The sequence below is a fragment of the Ranitomeya variabilis genome, chromosome 7 (assembly GCF_051348905.1).
Source record: "Ranitomeya variabilis isolate aRanVar5 chromosome 7, aRanVar5.hap1, whole genome shotgun sequence".
Lineage (NCBI taxonomy): Eukaryota > Metazoa > Chordata > Amphibia > Anura > Dendrobatidae > Ranitomeya > Ranitomeya variabilis.
In genome coordinates, this window is record NC_135238.1 from 165813487 (window position 1) to 165836227 (window position 22741).

The window sequence follows — 22741 nt, forward strand, 5'->3', positions numbered from 1 at the left end:
CTATTGTGGCCTGTATTAGCAGTAGCAGCTGGTCAATAGACTTAATTCTGCTCAATAAAAAGTGATAAAAATACTAATAACAATAATGATAAGCAAAATTTTGTTCAGCCATTTAGTTCTGCTCTCCACAACAATCAGGATCCCTAAGGTGGCTGTATAGGAAAATGAATTGCCCATTCCTGCTGTAGGGTATGTGCACACAATGTATTTTAGGTGCTGGCGTACTCGTTGAGTTTTTCAAGCCAAAAATGCTTAAAAAAACATTGCTGTTCACTTTCCTTAAAGGGGTTGTCCAGTCAAAACCGATAAGTCTGCAGTTTCTCTGCGTGACTGCAGACTTATGAATCCCCCCCTTTAAGTGTCTTTTTTGGCGAATTTGCTTTCGTACTTTGTAGTTGCTTTGCTGCTGACATTTTCATTGTAAATCCCTAATGAGATGACTGCTGAAAAGTGATCTCTATAGAACAAGAGTTGTCAGATTACTATGAGGCTCATTGGTAAAAGTAACATGGTAAATTAAAGAAAAATAATCCCAAAAATATGCATTTAGCATAAATCCCAGGTTTAAACTTTGTCCTTAGCTGATGGCGCCTTCTCTTTAAGTGTCTTTTGTACAATGCACTGCCTTCTTTGAAGAGTCAGCCTGTACTATAGGAAACCTTTTGTAATGTTTACCTTTATTTCCTTCCCATTTTCAAGCAATTGAACTATGACCATGAAGATTACTACTTGCTTTCTGCAGAGCAGCTCAGCAGTGTGACTCTGAAGAAAGTAAAGTCCTTGTAAGACCCGGTAAGTGTTGTATTCACTTATGTTATTGTGCTATAATCTATTCTTATTTCAATGTAGATTTTTTTTCCCTAAAATCTAATATACTTGGTGTGCAGAAACACAGTTGAATTGAAGCTGCAGCAGCAAATCATGACCTCTCTATAGAACCTGATCAAAAAAGGCTTATTCTCCAGTCTTATTTATAACACTGGTCAACAGCATTTTTGGTGCCAAAGATATTTCATCGAATTTAGGGTATTTTTGGGGTGCTGATTCTGAATATGTCATCAGTTTTGCCAGATTGGCTCAAGTTTTTGAGATTTTTGGTATCTTATTTATAGCACTTGTTGGTAAATGCGACGCATCATCTCATTAATTTCTTTGGATTAGTACTTGAACTGAGCAGTTCTCAATATAGTTTTGTGTTAATTAGTGTTCTAAAAGTTTGTTCATAGCTTGATTTTTGCACTAACTTTATGTTGTTGTCTGTTTTCCAGTGAAAAGCATGAACTCATCAAGAAGAAGTTGTCTTAACGATCCAGACTCATTCTGTTACATTTGTGGTGAATACACACTGCCAAAACATAGAAGAAACATAACAGACTTCGTAAAAAAAGTGTATTTTGCCTATTTTGGGGTTATGCTTGGGGACCAAGACAAGTTTTGGGCACCACACATAGTGTGCAAAGCATGTATCGAATTATTACGAAAATGGAGCAAAGGACAAAGAAAAAGCTTCAAATTTGGTGTTCCAATGGTGTGGAGAGAGCCAAAAAATCATCATGATGACTGTTATTTATGGTAAACACAGGTACAGGCACATCTTCACAATGAGGGACAGGCCTTCTTGCAGATTCCATGTTACTCCCATTTTCGTTTCTTATGCTTATTGAATCCTTGCACTTGCACTGCACAGAAATAACAGTCATCATGATGATTTTTTGGCTCTCTCCACACCATTGGAACACCAAATTTGAAGCTTTTTCTTTGTCCTTTGCCCCATTTTCGTAATAATTCGATACATGCTTTGCACACTATGTGTGGTGCCCAAAACTTGTCTTGGTCCCCAAGCATAACCCCAAAATTGGCAAAATACACTTTTTTTACGAAGTCTGTTATGTTTCTTCTATGTTTTGGCAGTGTGTATTCACCACAAATGTAACAGAATGAGTCTGGATCGTTAAGACAACTTCTTCTTGATGAGTTCATGCTTTTCACTGGAAAACAGACAACAACATAAAGTTAGTGCAAAAATCAAGCTATGAACAAACTTTTAGAACACTAATTAACACAAAACTATATTGAGAACTGCTCAGTTCAAGTACTAATCCAAAGAAATTAATGAGATGATGCGTCGCATTTACCAACAAGTGCTATAAATAAGATACCAAAAATCTCAAAAACTTGAGCCAATCTGGCAAAACTGATAGCATATTCAGAATCAGCACCCCAAAAATACCCCAAATTCATTAAAATATTTTGGACACCAGAAAAAAAATTTTTTTTTGTTGACCTGTGTAATCATCCAGATGGTTTTTTTTACAGATGGTGTCAGTAATCCCTGGATGCCAGACAGGATTACTGTAGACCATCTCCACAATGCTGGAATCCCCAGCACATCTTCTGATCTGTAGGGTCAGAGTGATATTGTTGCAGCCGAACCTACTAATCAGTAAATAAACAAATAAACAAAAACAGCCGCACAAGTTATGCTTTGCAGAAGTAGCAGTGTATTTATTCACATGTGTTGAAAAATGTATCATACAGCAGGATAATATTAGCGAAGTAACGTTTCGACCCAGCTTAGGGTCTTTCTCAAACTTCGCTGAAAAATAAATATACAAAAAAAAATTAGTGTTCTGTTCAAAATTTCACATGTTCAAAAAAACATAAAACATATATGTACACATGTACAGGAAAAAGTCAAATAGAAATCCCAAGGCAAGCAATTTTGCAGAGTATAACAAATTCGGTCGGATCCTGACTGCGGTCTTACATAGGCTAGACATTGTAATAAAAATGTTTATTTGGGTAAGGAATAGTGTTGAGCATTCCGATGCTGCAAGTATCGGGTATCGGCCGATACTTGCTGTATCGGAATTCCGATACCGGGATTCCGATACTCTTGTGGTATCGGGTATCGGGTATCGCAACAACATTAATGTTAAAATGTGTAAAAGAGAGAATTAAAATAAAAAATATCGCTATACTCACCTCTCCGACGCAGCCGGGACTTCAGCGAGGGAACCGGCAGCGTTGTTTGTTTAAAATTCGCGCTATTACTTGGTTACGTGAATTCCCGGCTTGTGATTGGTCAGGTCGGCCACGTTGCCGGGACGCGGACCAATCACAGCAAGCCGTGACGAAATTACGTCACGGCTTGCTGTGATTGGTCCGCGTCCCGGCAATATGGCCGCCCTGACCAATCACAAGCCGTGACGTCACGGGAGGCTGGACACGCGCCCATTTTAAAATGAGCGCGTCCAGCCTCCCGGCTTGTGATTGGTTGACCGCGGCGCAACCAATCACAAGCCGTGACGTCACGGGAGGCTGGACACGCGCCCATTTTAAAATGAGCGCGTCCAGCCTCCCGGCTTGTGATTGGTTGACCGCGGCGCAACCAATCACAAGCCGTGACGTCACGGGAGGCTGGACACGCGCCCATTTTAAAATGAGCGCGTCCAGCCTCCCGGCTTGTGATTGGTTGACCGCGGCGCAACCAATCACAAGCCGTGACGTCACGGGAGGCTGGACACGCGCCCATTTTAAAATGAGCGCGTCCAGCCTCCCGGCTTGTGATTGGTTGACCGCGGCGCAACCAATCACAAGCCGTGACGTCACGGGAGGCTGGACACGCGCCCATTTTAAAATGAGCGCGTGTCCAGCCTCCCGTGACGTCACGGCTTGTGATTGGTCAGGGCGGCCATATTGCCGGGACGCGGACCAATCACAGCAAGCCGTGACGTAATTTCGTCACGGCTTGCTGTGATTGGTCCGCGTCCCGGCAACATGGCCGACCTGACCAATCACAAGCCGGGAATTCACGTAACCAAGTAATAGCGCGAATTTTAAACAAACAACGCTGCCGGTTCCCTCGCTGAAGTCCCGGCTGCGTCGGAGAGGTGAGTATAGCGATATTTTTTATTTTAATTCTTTCTTTTACACATTTATATGGTTCCCAGGGCCTGAAGGAGAGTTTCCTCTCCTTCAGACCCTGGGAACCATCAGGAATACCGTCCGATACATGAGTCCCATTGACTTGTATTGGTATCGGGTATCGGTATCGGATTGGATCCGATATTTTGCCGGTATCGGCCGATACTTTCCGATACCGATACTTTCAAGTATCGGACGGTATCGCTCAACACTAGTAAGGAACGAATACATGGACAGAACCTAAGTCCATATACTGTGGTGGATAGTGCGAGCCTTAATAGTGATATATATAATATATATACAGTAAATAGTAACCTGACCTGAGGTGTTGTGTAGGTAAAAAGTGGGTATGGTCCCTTTAAGGGCTGTAGAGAGAAAGGTCCCTGTTAAAGTGTGTGCAAACCAAGGAAGAAGCAATATAGCAAGGGGTGCAAGTAAATCCTAAGGTAAGGTACGGACCTCCGTATAGTGCAGTGGTAGGGTATCCTGCTTCTGGACTTGTGTCTGCCTCTATTGGTGACAGTGATTATTTTATAGCGCACAGTCACAGTGAGGCTGGGGCTGTCAAAGCGAGGTGTGGAGAGCGGGGTGGCAGCGTGTGCGCAGTGCAGTTACTAAGGATGAGGTTTGGAGTCTTATGTGTCATAGCTTCTAAGCCGTGCCACTGCGCATGCGCGGTGCGCACTATAGAGAGCTGTGTATAACGGTATGTTTCCACGTTCAGGATTGCATCAGGATTTGATCAGGAATTGACGCAGGTAAAATCTGCACCAAATCTGCACCTGAGGTCACCTGCGTTTTTCATGCGTTTTTGATGCGGATTTGTGTGTGTTTTTGTAAGCTCAATAAAGATATACCAAAAAAAAAGGGTGATGTCATTTCTTGTCCAACCTCTTCATTTACATACTCCATTGAAGAATAATGTTTACACACACAGACAGATAGATGATAGATAACAGATAGATCGATAGATATCGTATCGTATCTGTCATATCTATCATATCTATTATCTATCTATAAATATACCTATCGATAGATATATCTATAGATAGCTAGATAGATATATCGATAGATAGATAATAGATAAATACAGTAGATGATAGATAGACAATAGATAGATACGATAGATAGATAGATAGATAATACCAAGCACGATGTTTAGTATATCTATGTATCTATTGATATATCTATCTATAAATATATAAGTAAAAAAAGAAAAGCGCACAAAAAATAGAAAAAAAGTGGACTTTATTGCCTATTGGCGTGGCAACGTTTCGGATATAAAATCCTTTCTTTATTGCCGTTCAGGCAATAAAGTCCACTTTTTTTCTATTTTTTGTGCTGCTTTTCTTTTTTTGCTTATATTGTTGGAGGCCATTGGACTACTGGCTGGAAGAGCTTTGCACTGCGGTTGAGGTATTTCTGGATGCTGTTCCAATTTTTGCTCTTATCTATAAATATATCTATAGATAGATTATCCATCTATCTTTATAGTCATCTAAGGCCTCTTTCACACTTCCGTTTTTTGCCATCCGTCGCAATCCGTCATTTTGGTAAAAAAACAGATCTTGCAAATGTGCCCGCAGGATGCGTTTTTTTGCCATAGACTTTTATTGACGACGGATTGCGACGGATGACCACACGTCGCATCCGTCGTACAAAGGATGCAACGTGTTTTTGCGGACCGTCATGGTGAAAAAACGATCAAGGGAAAGTTTTTTCGTCTGTCGGATCCGTCATTTCCGACCGCGCATGCGTGGCCAGAACTCCGCCCCCTCCTACCCGGCTTCATAATGGGCAGCGGATGCGTCGGAAAACAGCATCCGTCGCCCACATTGTGCACAATTTTGCACAATGTCCGTCGGTACGTCGGGCCGACGGTTTGCGACTGCCCCGTACCGACGGAAATGTGAAAGAGGCCTAAGGGGTACTTCCGTCTGTTTGTCTGTCTGTAACAGAAATCCCGAGTCGCTGATTGGTCGCGGCCGACAGGCTTAGTCCGGCCGTGAATTGGCCCCTCCCTACTCCCCTCCAGTCAGTTCCAGTGTGTCACCCTATCCAGGACCAACTTTTTACTATTGATGCTGGCTATGCAGCATCAATAGTAAAAACATATAATGTTAAAAATAATTAAAAAAATAAAAAATCATGCTATTCTGACCTTCCATAGCCTCCGCAGCTTTCCCGCTCCTCCCGTTGCTCTCAACAGCTTCCGTTCCCAGAGATGCATTGCGAAATTACCCAGATGAGTTAGCGGTCTCGCGAGACCGCTAAGTCATCTGGGTAATTTTGTAATGCATCTCTGGGAACGGAAGCTGCCGGCCACATCGCGAGGAGCCGGACAGCTTCGGTGGACGACGGAAGGTGAGTATATAACTATTTTTTATTTTAATTCTTTTTTTCACAGGGATATGGTGCCCACACTGCTGTATACTACGTGGGCTGTGTTATATACTACATGGGCTGTTATATACTGCATGGGCTGTGCTATATACTACGTGGCCTGTGTTATATACTACATGGGCTGTGTTATATACTACGTGGCTGCTATATACTACGTGGCTGCTATATATAACGTGGCTGCTATATACTACGTGGCTGTACTATCTACTGCGTGGGCTGTGCTATATACTACGTGGCTGTGTTATATACTACGTGGGCTGTGCTATATACTACATCGCTGTGCTATATACTACGTGGCTGCTATATACTACGTGGCTGTCCTATATACTACGCGGCTGGCCGCAACAAATCAGCGATATTGGCGCGGAATTTAACCCCCACTCACAGCGCGATGTACATACATATTCTAGAATACCCAATGCGTTAGAATTAGTGTTGAGCATTCCGATACCGCAAGTATCGGGTATCGGCCGATACTTGCGGGTATCGGAATTCCGATACCGAGATCCGATACTTTTGTGGTATCGGGTATCGGTATCGAAACAACATTAATGTGTAAAAGAAAGAATTAAAATAAAAAATATTGCTATACTCACCTCTCCGACGCAGCCTGGACCTCACCGAGGGAACCGGCAGCGTTCTTTGCTTAAAATGCGCGCATTTACTTCCTTCCGTGACGTCACGGCTTGTGATTGGTCGCGTGCCGCCCATGTGGCCGTGACGCGACCAATCACAGCAAGCCGTGACATAATTTTCAGGTCCTCAATGCCTAATTCTAGGTATTCAGGATTTTAAAATTATGTTCCGGCTTGTGATTGGTCGCGTCGCGGTCACATGGGCGACGCGACCAATCACAAGCCATGACGTCACGGGAGGCAGGAAACGCGCGCATTTTAAAATTACGTCACGGCTTGTGATTGGTTGCGTGCCGCCCATGTGACCGCGACGCGACCAATCACAGCAAGCCGTGACGTAATTTCAGGTCCTGAATGCCTAATTCTGCCGTGACGTAATTTTAAAATGCGCGCGTTTCCTGCCTCCCGTGACGTCACGGCTTGTGATTGGTCGCGTCGCCCATGTGACCGCGACGCGACCAATCACAAGCCGGAACGTAATTTTAAAATCCTGAATGCCTAGAATTAGGCATTGAGGACCTGAAAATTACGTCACGGCTTGCTGTGATTGGTCGCGTCGCGGCCACATGGGCGGCACGCGACCAATCACAAGCCGTGACGTCACGGAAGGAAGTAAACGCGCGCATTTTAAGCAAAGAACGCTGCCGGTTCCCTCGGTGAGGTCCAGGCTGCGTCGGAGAGGTGAGTATAGCAATATTTTTTATTTTAATTCTTTCTTTTACACATTAATATGGATCCCAGGGCCTGAAGGAGAGTTTCCTCTCCTTCAGACCCTGGGAACCATCAGGGATACCGTCCGATACTTGAGTCCCATTGACTTGTATTGGTATCGGGTATCGGTATCGGATTAGATCCGATACTTTGCCGGTATCGGCCGATACTTTCCGATACCGATACTTTCAAGTATCGGACGGTATCGCTCAACACTAGTTAGAATCAGGCCACCATCTAGTAGATATGTAATAGCAAGGCCAATGTTTATGAATGAACAATAAAAAAAAAAAAAAACGGGAAAAAAAATGACGTGGGCTCACGCGCAATTTTCTGCGCCAGAGGGGGAAAGCCGACGGCTGGGGGCCAATATTTGTAGCCTGGGAAGGGGGTAATACCCATGGCTCCTCTCTAGGCTATGAATATCAGCCCGCAGCTGTCTGCGTAGCCTTTACTGGCTATTAAATTAAGGGGACCCCCCAAAAAAATGACGTGGGGTCCCCATATATGTTATAGCCAGAAAGGCTATGCAAACATCTGCGGGCTGATATTCATAGCCTAGAGAGGGGCCATGGTTATTGCCCCCCCCCACGGCTTCAAATAGCAGCCCGCAGCTGCCCCAGAAATGGCGCGTCTGTAAGATGCGCCAATTCTGGCACTTAGCCCCTCTCTTCCCACTCCCCTGTAGAGGTGGGATATGGGGTAATAAGGGGTTAATGTCACCTTGCTATTGTAAGGTGACATTAAGCCTGGTTAATAATGGAGAGGCATCAATGTGATGGTGCCGCTCAGTGCCGCCGCTCCTGCTGCTCCGCCCCCCCGCTCGCCGACATACTTACCTGTTGTGAATTCCGTTCTCGGACTCCCTCCTGTGGTCATGAATGGTACTTTGGTGAGTTCTGTTCTTGAACTCCCTCTGGTGGCTTTGAGTGGAACTGCTGGTCCTTGAGGTTGGCTTTCTCAGCTGCCCTCGTTTATTGCTAGGCTGGCTTCCCTATTTAACTCCACTCAGATCATTACTTCATGCCAGCTGTCAATGTCTCAGTATTGGTTCAGATCTCTCTTGGATTTCTCTGATGACCTGTCTACTCCAGCAGAAGCGAAGTCCTTGCGAGTTCATTTGTTGTTACTGCTGCTTGAATATATTTCTTAGTACTGCTAAATTCTAGTCCAGCTTACTATCATATTTCCTTGCTAGCTGGAAGCTCTGGGGGTGCAGAGTTGCACCTCCATACCGTGAGTCGGTGTGGAGGTCTTTTTGCATACTCTGCGTGGTTTTTGTAGTTTTTTGTGCTGACCGCATAGTTCCCTTTTCTATCCTCTGACTATTTAGTGAAGACTGGCCTCCTTTGCTAAAACCTGTTTCATTCCTGTGTTTGTGACTTTCCTCTTAACTCACAGTCAATATATGTGGGGGCTGCCTTTTCCTTTGGGGAATTTCTCTGAGGCAAGGTAAGGCTTCTATTTCTATCTTAAGGGGTAGTTAGCTCTTAGGCTGTGAAGAGGCGTCTAGGGAGAGTTAGGTACGTTCCACGGCTATTTCTAGTGTGTGTGATAGGAGTAGGGTTTGCGGTCAGCAGAGTTCCCACTTCCCCAGAGCTTGTCCTTATTGCTTGTTTAACCATCAGGTCATTCCGGATGCTCCTAACCACCAGGTCCATAACAGTACAGCTGGACCAAAAGTGTTAATGCATCTCAAAAGAGGGATAAGAGAAGTTCTGAACCCATTTTTTTTTCTTTGTACTGTGTTTTGTTTCTCTTTTCCCCTTAATCTCTGGGTGGTTCAGGACTCAGGTGTAGATATGGATATTCAAGGTCTGTCCTCTTGTGTGGATCAACTCGCTGCAAGGGTGCAAAGCATTCAAGATTATGTAGTTCAGAATCCTATGTTGGAACCTAGAATTCCAATTCCTGATTTGTTTTCTGGAAATAGATCTAAGTTTCTGAATTTCAAAAATAATTGTAGACTGTTTCTTGCTTTGAAACCCTGCTCCTCTGGTGACCCCATTCAGCAAGTAAAAATTATTATTTCTTTGTTGCGTGGCGACCCTCAAGACTGGGCATTCTCCCTTGCGCCAGGAGATCCTGCATTGCTTAATGTGGATGCGTTTTTTCTGGTGCTTAGATTGCTTTATGACGAACCGGATTCAGTGGATCAGGCAGAGAAAATCTTGCTGGCTTTGTGTCAGGGTCAGGATGAAGCAGAGGTATATTGCCAGAAGTTTAGAAAATGGTCTGTGCTTATTCAATGGAATGAGTGTGCCCTGGCAGCAATTTTTAGAAAGGGTCTTTCTGAAGCCCTTAAGGATGTTATGGTGGTGTTCCCTGCGCCTGCTGGTCTGAATGAATCAATGTTCTTGGCCATTCAAATTGATCGGCGTTTGCGCGAGCGCAAAGTTGTGCACCATTTGGCGGTGTCCTCTGAGCAGAGGCATGAGCTTATGCAATGTAATAGGACTTTGACAGAACTGAACGGCAAAAACACAGATGTCAGAATGGGCTGTGTTTCTACTGTGGTGACTCCACTCATGCTATCTCTGATTGTCCTAAGCGCACTAAGCGGTTCGCTAGGTCTGTCACCATTGGTACTGTACAGCCTAAATTTCTTTTGTCTGTTACTCTGATTTGCTCTTTGTCCTCCTACTCTGTTATGGCATTTGTGGACTCAGGCGCTGCCCTGAATTTGATGGACTTGGAGTTTGCCAGGCGCTGTGGTTTTTCCTTGGAGCCTTTGCAGTATCCTATTCCATTAAGGGGAATTGATGCTACGCCTTTGGCCAAGAATAAACCTCAGTACTGGACTCAGTTGACCATGTGCATGGCTCCTGCACATCAGGAAGATATTCGCTTTTTGGTGTTGCATAAATTGCATGATGTGGTCGTATTGGGTTTGCCATGGCTACAGGTTCATAATCCAGTATTGGATTGGAAATCAATGTCTGTGTCAAGTTGGGGTTGTCAAGGGGTACATGGCGATGTTCCGTTGATGTCAATTTCTTCTTCCACTCCTTCTGAAGTCCCTGAGTTTTTGTCAGATTACCGGGATGTATTTGATGAAACCAAATCCAGTGTTCTACCTCCTCATAGGGATTGTGATTGTGCTATTAATTTGATTCCTGGTAGTAAGTTTCCTAAGGGCCAACTTTTCAATTTATCTGTGCCAGAGCACGCTGCTATGCGGAGTTATATAAAGGAGTCCTTGGAGAAAGGGCATATTCGCCCGTCTTCGTCACCGTTGGGAGCAGGGTTCTTTTTTGTGGCCAAGAAGGATGGTTCTCTGAGACCCTGTATAGATTACTGTCTTCTTAATAAAATCACGGTCAAATTTCAGTACCCTTTGCCTCTGCTGTCTGATTTGTTTGCTCGGATTAAGGGGGCTAGTTGGTTCACCAAGATAGATCTTCGAGGGGCGTATAATCTTGTGCGTATTAAACAGGGCAATGAATGGAAAACAGCATTTAATACGCCCGAGGGCCATTTTGAGTATCTGGTGATGCCATTCGGGCTTTCTAATGCTCCACATGTGTTTCAATCCTTTATGCATGACATCTTCCGAAAGTATCTGGATAGATTCATGATTGTATATTTGGATGATATTTTGGTCTTTTCGGATGATTGGCAGTCTCATGTGAAACAGGTCAGAATGGTATTCCAGGTCCTTCGTGCTAATTCCTTGTTTGTGAAGGGGTCTAAATGTCTCTTCGGAGTTCAGAAGGTTTCCTTTTTGGGCTTCATTTTTTCCCCTTCTACTATTGAGATGGATCCTGTTAACGTTCAGGCCATTTATGATTGGACTCAACCTACATCTGTGAAGAGCCTTCAGAAATTCCTGGGCTTTGCTAATTTTTACCGTCGCTTCATCGCTAATTTTTCTTGTGTGGTTAAACCTTTGACTGATTTGACAAAGAAAGGTGCTGATGTGGTGAATTGGTCCCCTGCGGCCGTTGAGGCTTTTCAAGAGCTGAAACGTCGTTTTTCTTTGGCCCCTGTGCTGCGTCAGCCAGATGTTTCGCTCCCTTTTCGGGTCGAGGTGGATGCTTCTGAGATTGGAGCAGGGGCTGTTTTGTCTCAAAGAAGTTCTGATGGCTCTGTGATGAAGCCATGTGCTTTCTTTTCTAGAAAGTTTTCACCTGCTGAGCGTAATTATGATGTTGGCAATCGGGAGTTGCTGGCTATGAAGTGGGCATTCGAGGAATGGCGACATTGGCTTGAGGGAGCCAAGCACCGCGTGGTGGTCTTGACGGATCACAAGAATCTGACTTATCTCGAGTCTGCCAAGCGGTTGAATCCTAGGCAGGCTCGATGGTCGCTGTTTTTCTCCTGTTTCGATTTTGTGGTCTCATACCTTCCTGGTTTTAAGAATGTGAAGGCTGATGCCCTTTCTAGGAGTTTTGTGCCTGATTCTCCGGGAGTCCCTGAGCCGGCTGGTATTCTCAAAGAGGGGGTAATTCTGTCTGCCATCTCCCCTGATTTGCGGCGGGTGCTGCAGGAGTTTCAGGCTGATAGACCTGAACGATGTCCAGCGGAGAGACTGTTTGTCCCCGATAGATGGACTAGTAGAGTTATTTCTGAGGTTCATTGTTCGGTGTTGGCTGGTCATCCTGGGATTTTTGGTACCAGAGATTTGGTGGCTAGGTCCTTTTGGTGGCTTTCCTTGTCACGGGATGTGCGTTCTTTTGTGCAGTCCTGTGGGACTTGTGCTCGGGCCAAGCCCTGCTGTTCTCGTGCCAGTGGGTTGCTTTTGCCCTTGTCGGTCCCAAAAAGGCCTTGGACGCATGTTTCCATGGATTTTATTTCAGATCTTCCTGTCTCTCAAAGGATGTCTGTCATCTGTGTGGTTTGTGATCGCTTCTCTAAGATGGTCCATTTGGTACCCTTGCCTAAATTACCTTCCTCCTCTTATTTGGTTCCACTATTTTTTCAGCATGTGGTTCGTTTGCATGGCATTCCGGAGAACATTGTGTCTGACAGAGGTTCCCAGTTTGTCTCTAGGTTTTGGCGGTCCTTTTGTGCTAAGATGGGCATTGATTTTTTTTTTCTTCGGCTTTCCATCCTCAGACAAATGTCCAAACCGAACGAACCAATCAGACTTTGGAAACCTATCTGAGATGCTTTGTTTCTGCCGATCAGGATGATTGGGTGACCTTCTTGCCTTTGGCTGAGTTCGCCCTTAATAATCGGGCTAGTTCGGCTACTTTGGTTTCGCCTTTCTTTTTGCAATTCTGGTTTTCATCCTCGTTTTTCTTCGGGGCAGGTTGAGCCTTCTGACTGTCCTGGTGTGGATTCTGTGGTGGACAGGTTGCAGCAAATTTGGACTCACGTAGTGGACAATTTGACGTTGTCCCAGGAGAAGGCTCAACATTTCGCTAACCGCCGTCGCTGTGTTGGTCCCCGACTTCGTGTTGGGGATTTGGTTTGGTTGTCTTCTCGTTATGTCCCTATGAAGGTTTCTTCTCCTAAGTTTAAGCCTCGTTTCATTGGTCCTTATAAGATTTCTGAAATTCTCAATCCTGTGTCATTTCGTTTGGACCTTCCAGCCTCTTTTGCCATCCATAATGTGTTCCATAGGTCCTTGTTGCGGAGATATGTGGCGCCTATGGTTCCCTCCGTTGATCCTCCTGCTCCGGTGTTGGTCGAGGGGGAGTTGGAGTATGTGGTGGAAAAAATTTTGGATTCTCGTATTTCGAGACGGAAGCTTCTGTACCTGGTTAAATGGAAGGGCTATGGTCAGGAGGATAATTCCTGGGTTGTTGCCTCCGATGTCCATGCTGCCGATTTAGTTCGTGCCTTTCATTTGGCTCATCCTGATCGGCCTGGGGGCCCTGGTGAGGGTTCGGTGACCCCTCCTCAAGGGGGGGGGTACTGTTGTGAATTCCGTTCTCGGACTCCCTCCTGTGGTCATGAATGGTACTTTGGTGAGTTCTGTTCTTGAACTCCCTCTGGTGGCTTTGTGTGGAACTGCTGGTCCTTGAGGTTGGCTTTCTCAGCTGCCCTCGTTTATTGCTAGGCTAGCTTCCCTATTTAACTCCACTCAGATCGTTACTTCATGCCAGCTGTCAATGTCTCAGTATTGGTTCAGATCTCTCTTGGATTTCTCTGATGACCTGTCTACTCCAGCAGAAGCTAAGTCCTTGCGAGTTCATTTGTTGTTACTGCTGCTTGAATATATTTCTTAGTACTGCTAAATTCTAGTCCAGCTTGCTATCATGATATTTCCTTGCTAGCTGGAAGCTCTGGGGGTGCAGAGTTGCACCTCCACACCGTGAGTCAGTGTGGAGGTCTTTTTGCATACTCTGCGTGGTTTTTGTAGTTTTTTGTGCTGACCGCATAGTTCCCTTTTCTATCCTCTGACTATTTAGTGAAGACTGGCCTCCTTTGCTAAAACCTGTTTCATTCCTGTGTTTGTGACTTTCCTCTTAACTCACAATCAATATATGTGGGGGCTGCCTTTTCCTTTGGGGAATTTCTCTGAGGCAAGGTAAGGCTTCTATTTCTATCTTAAGGGGTAGTTAGCTCTTAGGCTGTGAAGAGGCGTCTAGGGAGAGTTAGGTACGCTCCACGGCTATTTCTAGTGTGTGTGATAGGAGTAGGGTTTGCGGTCAGCAGAGTTCCCACTTCCCCAGAGCTTGTCCTTATTGCTTGTTTAACCATCAGGTCATTCCGGGTGCTCCTAACCACCAGGTCCATAACACTTACCCTCTCCGGCGCGCTCCTCCTGCAGGCATGCGTTCTTCCTTCTTCTCCTCCTGATTCACCAAAGCTTCCTGGTGTCCGTCGGGTGCGCGTGTGCACTCCATCTCCCTCTGCGCACGCGCACTTCCTCTTTGATATACTGGCGCGTCGCTTCTCCTCTCTTTGACCCTGGAGGACTCTGACTCGGAAGTCCTTCTGTGTTTCTTCTATTTAAGGTAACTCTTCCTCTGCCTCCTTGCCTGATTGTCATTTGTCCTCATTTGATCCAGGTCCCTTCATACCTTGCTCTGTCCTGTGTTTCCGCCATACCCTGCCTGCCCTGTGCTTCCACCATAACTTGCTCTGTCCTGTGCGTCCGTCATACCCTGCCTGTCCTGTGTTTCCGCCATATCCTGCCTGTCCTGTGTTTCCACCATACCTTGCTCTGTCCTGTGCATCCGTCATACCCTGCTTGTCCTGTGTTTCCACCATACCCCGCCTGTCCTGTGTTTCCACCATACCCTGCCTGACCTGTGTTTCCGCCATATCCAGTCCGTCTTGGGCGTCCACCATATCCAGTCTGTCCTGGGCATCCGCCATATCCTGTCTATTCTTTGTCTCAGTCATTGTCAGTCTGTCCTGTGTCTCCGTCATAGCCAGTTCAGCGTCTTTTCCGCTCCTACTTCCTGTCCCCGGGTATCAGCTTCTGTGGCAATATTCTCCCTAGGGCCTGCCCCTAACAGTCCCTGTATTGGGGGTGGTCCACCAGGCCAGCTCACCCTTGGGAGGTTCATTGTCCTGGATCTGCGGGTTCAGTTTAGTAGTTCCAAAAGATCTGACAGTCAATAAGACGCCTATCCATTATTAATCCTAGAGTAGTGAAATGGTTAAAAAAAACTAAAGACACAGCCAGAAAAAAGTATTTTAATATTCTTAATATTACCATACTTACTATACTCAATCGCCTGCATAAAAAATTAAAATAATAAGCCAACCGTATACTACCTCGCATGGTGCATGTCATATGTTGTATGTTGCATGTTGTATGTTGCATGTCGCATGGTACATGTTGTATGTCGCATGCTGCATGTTGTATGGTGCATGTTGCATGTCTCATGGTGCATGTTGCATTGTGTATGTTGTATGTTGCATGTCACATGTTGTATGTCGCATGGTGCATGTTGTATGTCGTATGGTGCATGTCGCATGGTACATGTTGTATGTCGCATTGTGCATGTTGTATGTCACATGGTACATGTTGTATGTCGCATGGTGCATGTCGCATGGTGCATGTTGTATGTCGCATGTTGCATGTCACATGTTGCATGTCGCATGGTATATGTATGTCACATGTTGCATGTTGCATGTTGTATGTCGCATGGTACATGTTGTATGTCGCATGGTGCATGTCACATGGTGCATGTTGCATGGTGCATGTCGCATGGTGCATGTTGTATGTCGCATGTTGCATGTCGCATGTTGCATGTCGCATGGTACATGTATGTCACATGTTGCATGTCGCATGTTGTATGTCGCATGGTACATGTTGTATGTCGCATGGTGCATGTCACATGGTGCATGTTGCATGGTGCATGTCGTATGTCGCATGGTGCATGTTGTATGTCGCATGGTACATGTTGTATGTCGTATGTTGCATGGTGTATGGTGTATATTGCATGGTGTATGTTGTATGGTGTATGTTGTATGGTGTATGGTATATGTTGTGTGTTGTATGTGCACACAGTGTAGACGAGTCCAGCTCTGCTACATCTGGATGCCTGACATCCAGATCTAGCAGAGCCTGTAGATGATCACCGGAGATAACTCTCCAGCGATCACCTACACTGCAGTGTTCTCACAATCAGCTGATCAGTTGTTTGTGAGAACCAGACTAGTGACCGGAGATAAGTCCCGATCACGTACACGGCAGTTCTCGCGATAAGATAAGCTATCGCGAGAACTGCAGTGGACGAGGGACTTCCGGCGGCGGGACAGGTGAGCTGGCAGACATGCGTAGTAAGCTGCATTTACGCAGTTTCTACGCATGTGACTAATCATTAGATGTGGTTTTACCGCATCTAATGATAGTCTATGGTAAACAGACATGCTGCGTTCTGAAAAGACGCGCCACATGTCCGTTTACACGGGTCTGCCGCCTGCGTGTTTTACCGCATAGTGGAGACGGGATTTCATGAAATCCCCTCCACTAAGCTGTAACATCTGGATGCTGCATGTTTCACGCTGCAGCTCTAAGCAGCGTCAAACACGCAGCGTTTCCTGAACATGGAAACATACCCTAACAGCACAGAAATAAGCTTATCAGTGCTGCCAACTACCTACAATAATGTAGAATGGATAATGGGGACAGAGTGATAATGTTATGGTAGTACAGTGATAAGAATAATGAGCCGAAAGGGAAGTAATTGCTGCAAACCCAAGAAAGGGGGGGAGGGAAAATGTCACTGGAAAAAATAGGAGAAAATATAGGAAAACAGGAAAAAAGGAAAGAAAAAAGGAAAAAAAGGGGGGGGGGAAAGGGGGAAAACAAAGGGGGGAAAATTGAAAAAAAAAATAAGAATAAATGGAAAAAATAGTAATAAATAATACATGGAAAATTTAAACAAAAATAAATATAAATATAAAAGTAAAAATGTGTTATCTGTCAATGGTATGAGAAACCCATGGTTTCTTGGGGTCAAAGAAGGGAAATGCAATGACAAAAGGTGAATGCAGGCCCAGACAAATCTAGGTAAGAGTACATTTAAATAATGGTTCAAAATAATGTAAAAAATGGTAAAAAAAAAACCTAATCAGTACACGCACTGCAAATTCAGGCAGATATGGGGCAGCTTTGGGGCCATGGAGCACTGATGAGGCCACTGAATCAAGGCTCTGTGAATCAATTCATCCTTCTCTCCTATATGTAGCGGCTGCTCAATGCACACGATTACACAGCAGCGTGCGACCGCTATGCACATCAGAGTGAGATGAGAGCGCGCACACACTGACATTGTGCATGTTCTCATCCCTCCTCCTGTCAGCATCGGCTACCGCTGCAGTGTGATCCTGTGTGTAGTGGGCACTGACACTGTGTATGCAGACGCACAGTTGCTCCATTGTTAATATATGCATGGCTGGGGAGATAGATTCGACAGTGCTCCAAAGTGAGCGCTGACAGTCACCATGAGAGGAGAGGTGGAAAAGCGCATCAAGCCCTTCACATCAGAGGAGACCAAAATTAAATGGAAAATCAGCCTTTTTTTTTGCGGTCGCCGTTATAACGTTAAGGCCGGGGATACACACAACGTATAAAAAAGGTCCGTATTTTACGGCCGTAATACGCAGAAAAGTCCCCAAAATAGTGATCCGTATGTCACCCGTAGGCAGGGTGTGTCAGCGTATTTTGCGCATGGCATCCTCCGTATGTAATCCGTATGGCATCCGTACTGCGAGATTTTCTCGCAGGCTTGCAAAACCGACATCTAATGGATTTATGTGCTCAAATGTTCGGTAAAACATATATACAGCATATATATATATATACAGTTAGGTCCATATATATTTGGACAGAGACAACATTTTTCTAATTTTGGTTATAGACATTACCACAATGAATTTTAAGCAAAACCGTTCAGATGCAGTTGAAGTTCAGACTTTCAGCTTTCATTTGAGGGTATCCACAATAAAATTGGATGAAGGGTTTAGGAGTTTCAGCTCTTTAACATGTGCCACCCTGTTTTTAAAGGGACCAAAAGTAATTGGACAATTGACTCCAAGGCTATTTCATGGACAGTTGTGGGCAATCCCTTCGTCATGTCATTCTCAATTAAGCAGATAAAAGGCCTGGAGTTGATTTGAGGTGTGGTGCTTGCATTTGGAAGGTTTTGCTGTGAAGTAAACATGCGGTCAAAGGAGCTCTCCGTGCAGGTGAAACAAGCCATCCTTAAGCTGTGAAAACAGAAAAAACCCATCCGAGAAATTGCTACAGTATTAGGAGTGGCAAAATCTACAGTTTGGTACAACCTGAGAAAGAAAGAAAGCACTGGTGATCTCATCAATGCAAAAAGACCTGGGCACCCACGGAAGACAACAGTGGTGGATGATCGCAGAATAATCTTCATGGTGAAGAGAAACCCCTTCACAACAGCCAACCAAGAGAACAACACTCTCCAGGAGGTCGGCGTATCAATATCCAAATCTACCATAAAGAGAAAACTGCATGAAAGTAACTACAGAGGGTTCACTGCACGGTGCAAGCCACTCATAAGCATCAAGAATAAAAAGGCTAGACTGGGGTTTGCTAAAAAACATCTAAAAAAGCCAGCACAGTTCTGGAAGAACATTCTTTGGACAGATGAAACCAAGATCAACCTCTACCAGAATGATGGAAAGAGAAAAGTATGGCGAAGGCGTGGTGCAGCTCATGATCCAAAGCATACCACATCATCTGTAAAACACGGCGGAGGCAGTGTGATGGTTTGGGCATGCATGGCTGCCAGTGGCACTGGGTCACTAGTGTTTATTGATGATGTGACACAGGACAGAAGCACCCGAATGAATTCTGAGGTATTCAGAGCCATACTGTGTGCTCAGATCCAGCCAAATGCAGCCAAACTGATTGGTCGTCGTTTCATACTACAGATGGACAATGACCCAAAGCATAAAGCCAAAGCAACCCAGGAGTTTATTAAAGCAAAGAAGTGGAATATTCTTCAATGGCCAAGTCAGTCACCTGATCTCAACCCAATTGAGCATGCATTTCACTTGTTAAAGACTAAACTTCAGACAGAAAGGCCCACAAACAAACAGCAACTGAAGACCACCGCAGTGAAGGCCTGGCAGAGCATCAAAAAGGAGGAAACACAGAGACTGATGATGTCCATGAGTTCAAGACTTCCGGCAGTTATTGCCAACAAAGGGTTTTCAACCAAGTACTAAAAATGAACATTTTATTTTTAATTATTGAATCTGTCCAATTACTTTTGGTCCCTTTAAAAACAGCGTGGCACATGTTAAGGAGCTGAAACTCCTAAAATCTTCATCCAATTTTAATGTGGATACCCTCAAATGAAAGCTGAAAGTCTGAACTTCAACTGTATCTGAATTGTTTTGTTTAAAATTCACTGTGGTAATGTCTATAACCAAAATTAGAAAAATGTTGTCTCTGTCCAAATATATATGGACCTAACTGTATATATATATATATATATATATATATATATATATATATATATATATATATATATATATATATATATATATGTTATTGAGACACATATATATATATATATATTCTGTATTTATATTTCATTCAGCGCGATATATGTGAAAAGCCGGTAATTCAATTGCCGGCTTTTAATTTCTCCTACCTAAACCCGACATGATATGAGACATGGTTTTCATACAGTAAACCATCTCATATCTGTTGTGAATTCCGTTCTTGGGCTCCCTCCTGTGGTTATGAATGGTACTTTTGGGAGTTCTGCTCTTGGGCTCCCTCTGGTGGTTTCGAGTGGAACTGCTGCTCCTGGAGTTTGGCCTTGCTATTTAACAGGGCTTTGGTCTGTAATTCATGCCAGTCCTCTCCTTGGATTTCCCTGATGGCCTGTCCATGTCAGCATAAGATAAGTTCTTGCTAGTTCTTGTACTTACTGTTCAGTTTAAAGTTATGTCTCTTTTTGTCCAGCTTGTCATTATGAAATATTCAGGCTAGCTGGAAGCTCTGGGGAAGCAGAATTGCCCCTCCACACCGTGAGTCGGTGTGGAGGTTATTTTTGTAATCTCTGCGTGGATTTTTAGGTTTTATATCCTGACCGCACAGTGCCCTTTCCTATTTATGTCTATCTAGTCAGAGTTGGCCTCCTTTGCTAAAATCTGTTTTCATCCCTGTGTTTGTCATTTCCCTCTTCACTCACAGTCAATATATGTGGGGGGCTATCTTTCCTTTTGGGAATTTCTCTGAGGCGAGATAGTTTTCTATTTCCATCTTCAGGGTTAGTTAGTTCTTAGGCTGTGAAGAGGCGTCTAGGGAGTGACAGGAACGTCCCAAGGCTATTTCTAGTGTTTGTGTTAGGATTAGGGATTGCGGTCAGTAAAGCTACCACCTCCTCAGAGCTTGTCCATGATCTATTTTACCCACCAGGTCATATCAGTGCTGTTCCGTACCCACCAGGTCATATCAGCCCTGCTCCGTTCCCACCTGGTCATATCAGTGCTGCTCCGTTACCACCAGGTCATAACAGTACAGCTGGCCCACAATGTGTTAAGTACATCTCTAAAGAGGAAAAAGAAAGTTCTGAGTCATTTTTTTTTTTTTTTTTGTAGCTTGTTTTGTCTTTTTTTCCCCCTTAATCTTTGGGTGGTTCAGGATTTGGGTACTGATATGGAGGTTCAGGGTTTGTCCTCCCGTGTTGATCATCTCGCTGCAAGGGTACAGAGTATCCAAGATTATGTTGTCCAGACTCCGGTTTCTGAGCCTAGAATTCCTATTCCTGATTTGTTTTCTGGGGATAGATCTAAATTTTTGAACTTCAAAAATAATTGCAGATTGTTTTTTGCTCTGAGACCCCGTTCCTCTGGTGACTCCGTTCAGCAGGTGAAGATTGTTATTTCTCTGCTCCGTGGAGACCCGCAAGACTGGGCATTCTCCCTTGAGCCAGGGAATCCTGCATTGCTCAATGTAGATGCATTTTTTCAAGCACTCGGACTGCTTTATGATGAACCTAATTCTGTGGATCAGGCAGAAAAAATCTTGCTGGCTCTATGTCAGGGTCAGGAAGCAGCAGAAATTTACTGCCAGAAATTTAGAAAGTGGTCTGTGCTTACAAAATGGAATGAGGATGCCCTGGCAGCTATTTACAGAAAGGGTCTTTCTGAAGCCCTTAAGGATGTTATGGTGGGGTTCCCCACACCTGCTGGTTTGAACGAATCAATGTCTCTGGCCATTCAGATTGATCGGCGCCTGCGTGAGCGTAAGGCTGTGCACCATATGGCGGTGTCCTCTGGGCAGAGTTCTGAGCCTATGCAATGTGATGGGACTTTGACTGGAGCAGAACGGCAGGAATTCAGACATCAGAATGGGCTATGTTTTTACTGTGGTGATTGAAGGCCATTTTGAATATCTGGTGATGCCTTTCGGGCTCTCTAATGCCCCATCTGTGTTTCAGTCCTTTATGCATGATATTTTCCGGGAGTATCTGGATAAATTTATGATTGTATATTTGGATGATATCTTGGTTTTCTCCGATGATTGGGAGTCTCATGTGAATCAGGTCAAGATGGTATTTCAGATCCTTCGTGCTAATGCACTGTTTGTGAAGGGGTCTAAGTGCCTTTTTGGAATTCAGAAGGTTTCTTTTTTGGGTTTCATTTTTTCACCATCGGCTATTGAAATGGACCCTGTTAAGGTCCAGGCCATCTATGATTGGACTCAACCTACATCTGTGAAGAGCCTTCAGAAATTTTTGGGCTTTGCTAATTTTTATCGCCGCTTCATTGCTAATTTTTCTACTGTGGTTAAACCTCTGACCGATTTGACCAAGAAAGGTGCTGATGTGGTGAATTGGTCCTCTGCGGCTGTGGAGGCCTTTCAGGAGCTTAAGCGTCGTTTTACTTCTGCCCCTGTGTTGCGTCAGCCAGATGTTTCTCTCCCTTTTCAGGTTGAGGTTGACGCTTCTGAGATTGGTGCAGGAGCCGTTTTGTCTCAGAGAAGTTCTGATGGCTCTTTGATGAAACCGTGTGCTTTCTTTTCTAGAAAGTTTTCGCCTGCTGAGCGTAATTATGATGTCGGCAATCAAGAGTTGTTGGCTATGAAGTGGGCATTTGAGGAGTGGCGTCATTGGCTTGAGGGAGCTAAGCATCGCATTGTGGTCTTGACCAATCACAAGAATCTGATTTACCTCGAGTCTGCCAAGCGGTTGAATCCTAGACAGGCTCGATGGTCTTTGTTTTTCTCCCGTTTTGATTTTGTGGTCTCGTATCTTCCGGGATCTAAGAATGTGAAGGCGGATGCCCTTTCTAGGAGTTTTTTGCCTGATTCTCCGGGAGTCCTTGAGCCGGCTGGTATTCTCAAGGAGGGGGTGATTCTTTCTGCCATCTCCCCTGATTTGCGGCGGGTGCTTCAGGAGTTTCAGGCTGATAGACCTGACCGCTGTCCTGTGGGGAAACTGTTTGTTCCTGATAGATGGACTAGTAAGGTAATTTCTGAGATTCATTGTTCTGTATTGGCTGGTCATCCGGGGATTTTTGGTACCAGAGATTTGGTTGCCAAGTCCTTTTGGTGGCCTTCCTTGTCGCGGGATGTGTGTTCTTTTGTGCAGTCCTGTGGGACCTGTGCCCGGGCCAAGCCCTGCTGTTCTCGTGCTAGTGGGTTGCTTTTGCCTTTGCCGGTTCCT

At 44.7% G+C, this 22741-nt stretch overlaps 1 long non-coding RNA gene across 1 annotated transcript in view; it reads left to right on the forward strand.

Moving 5' to 3' along the window:
• Nucleotides 1–698: 698 nt before the first annotated feature.
• The window catches only part of LOC143784235 (uncharacterized), a 64212-nt gene continuing 42169 nt past the window's right edge, over nucleotides 699–22741 (forward strand). The window contains exon 1 of the long non-coding RNA XR_013217745.1: nucleotides 699–792. This is a non-coding gene — a long non-coding RNA (uncharacterized LOC143784235). The remainder of the gene's footprint in view (nucleotides 793–22741) is intronic.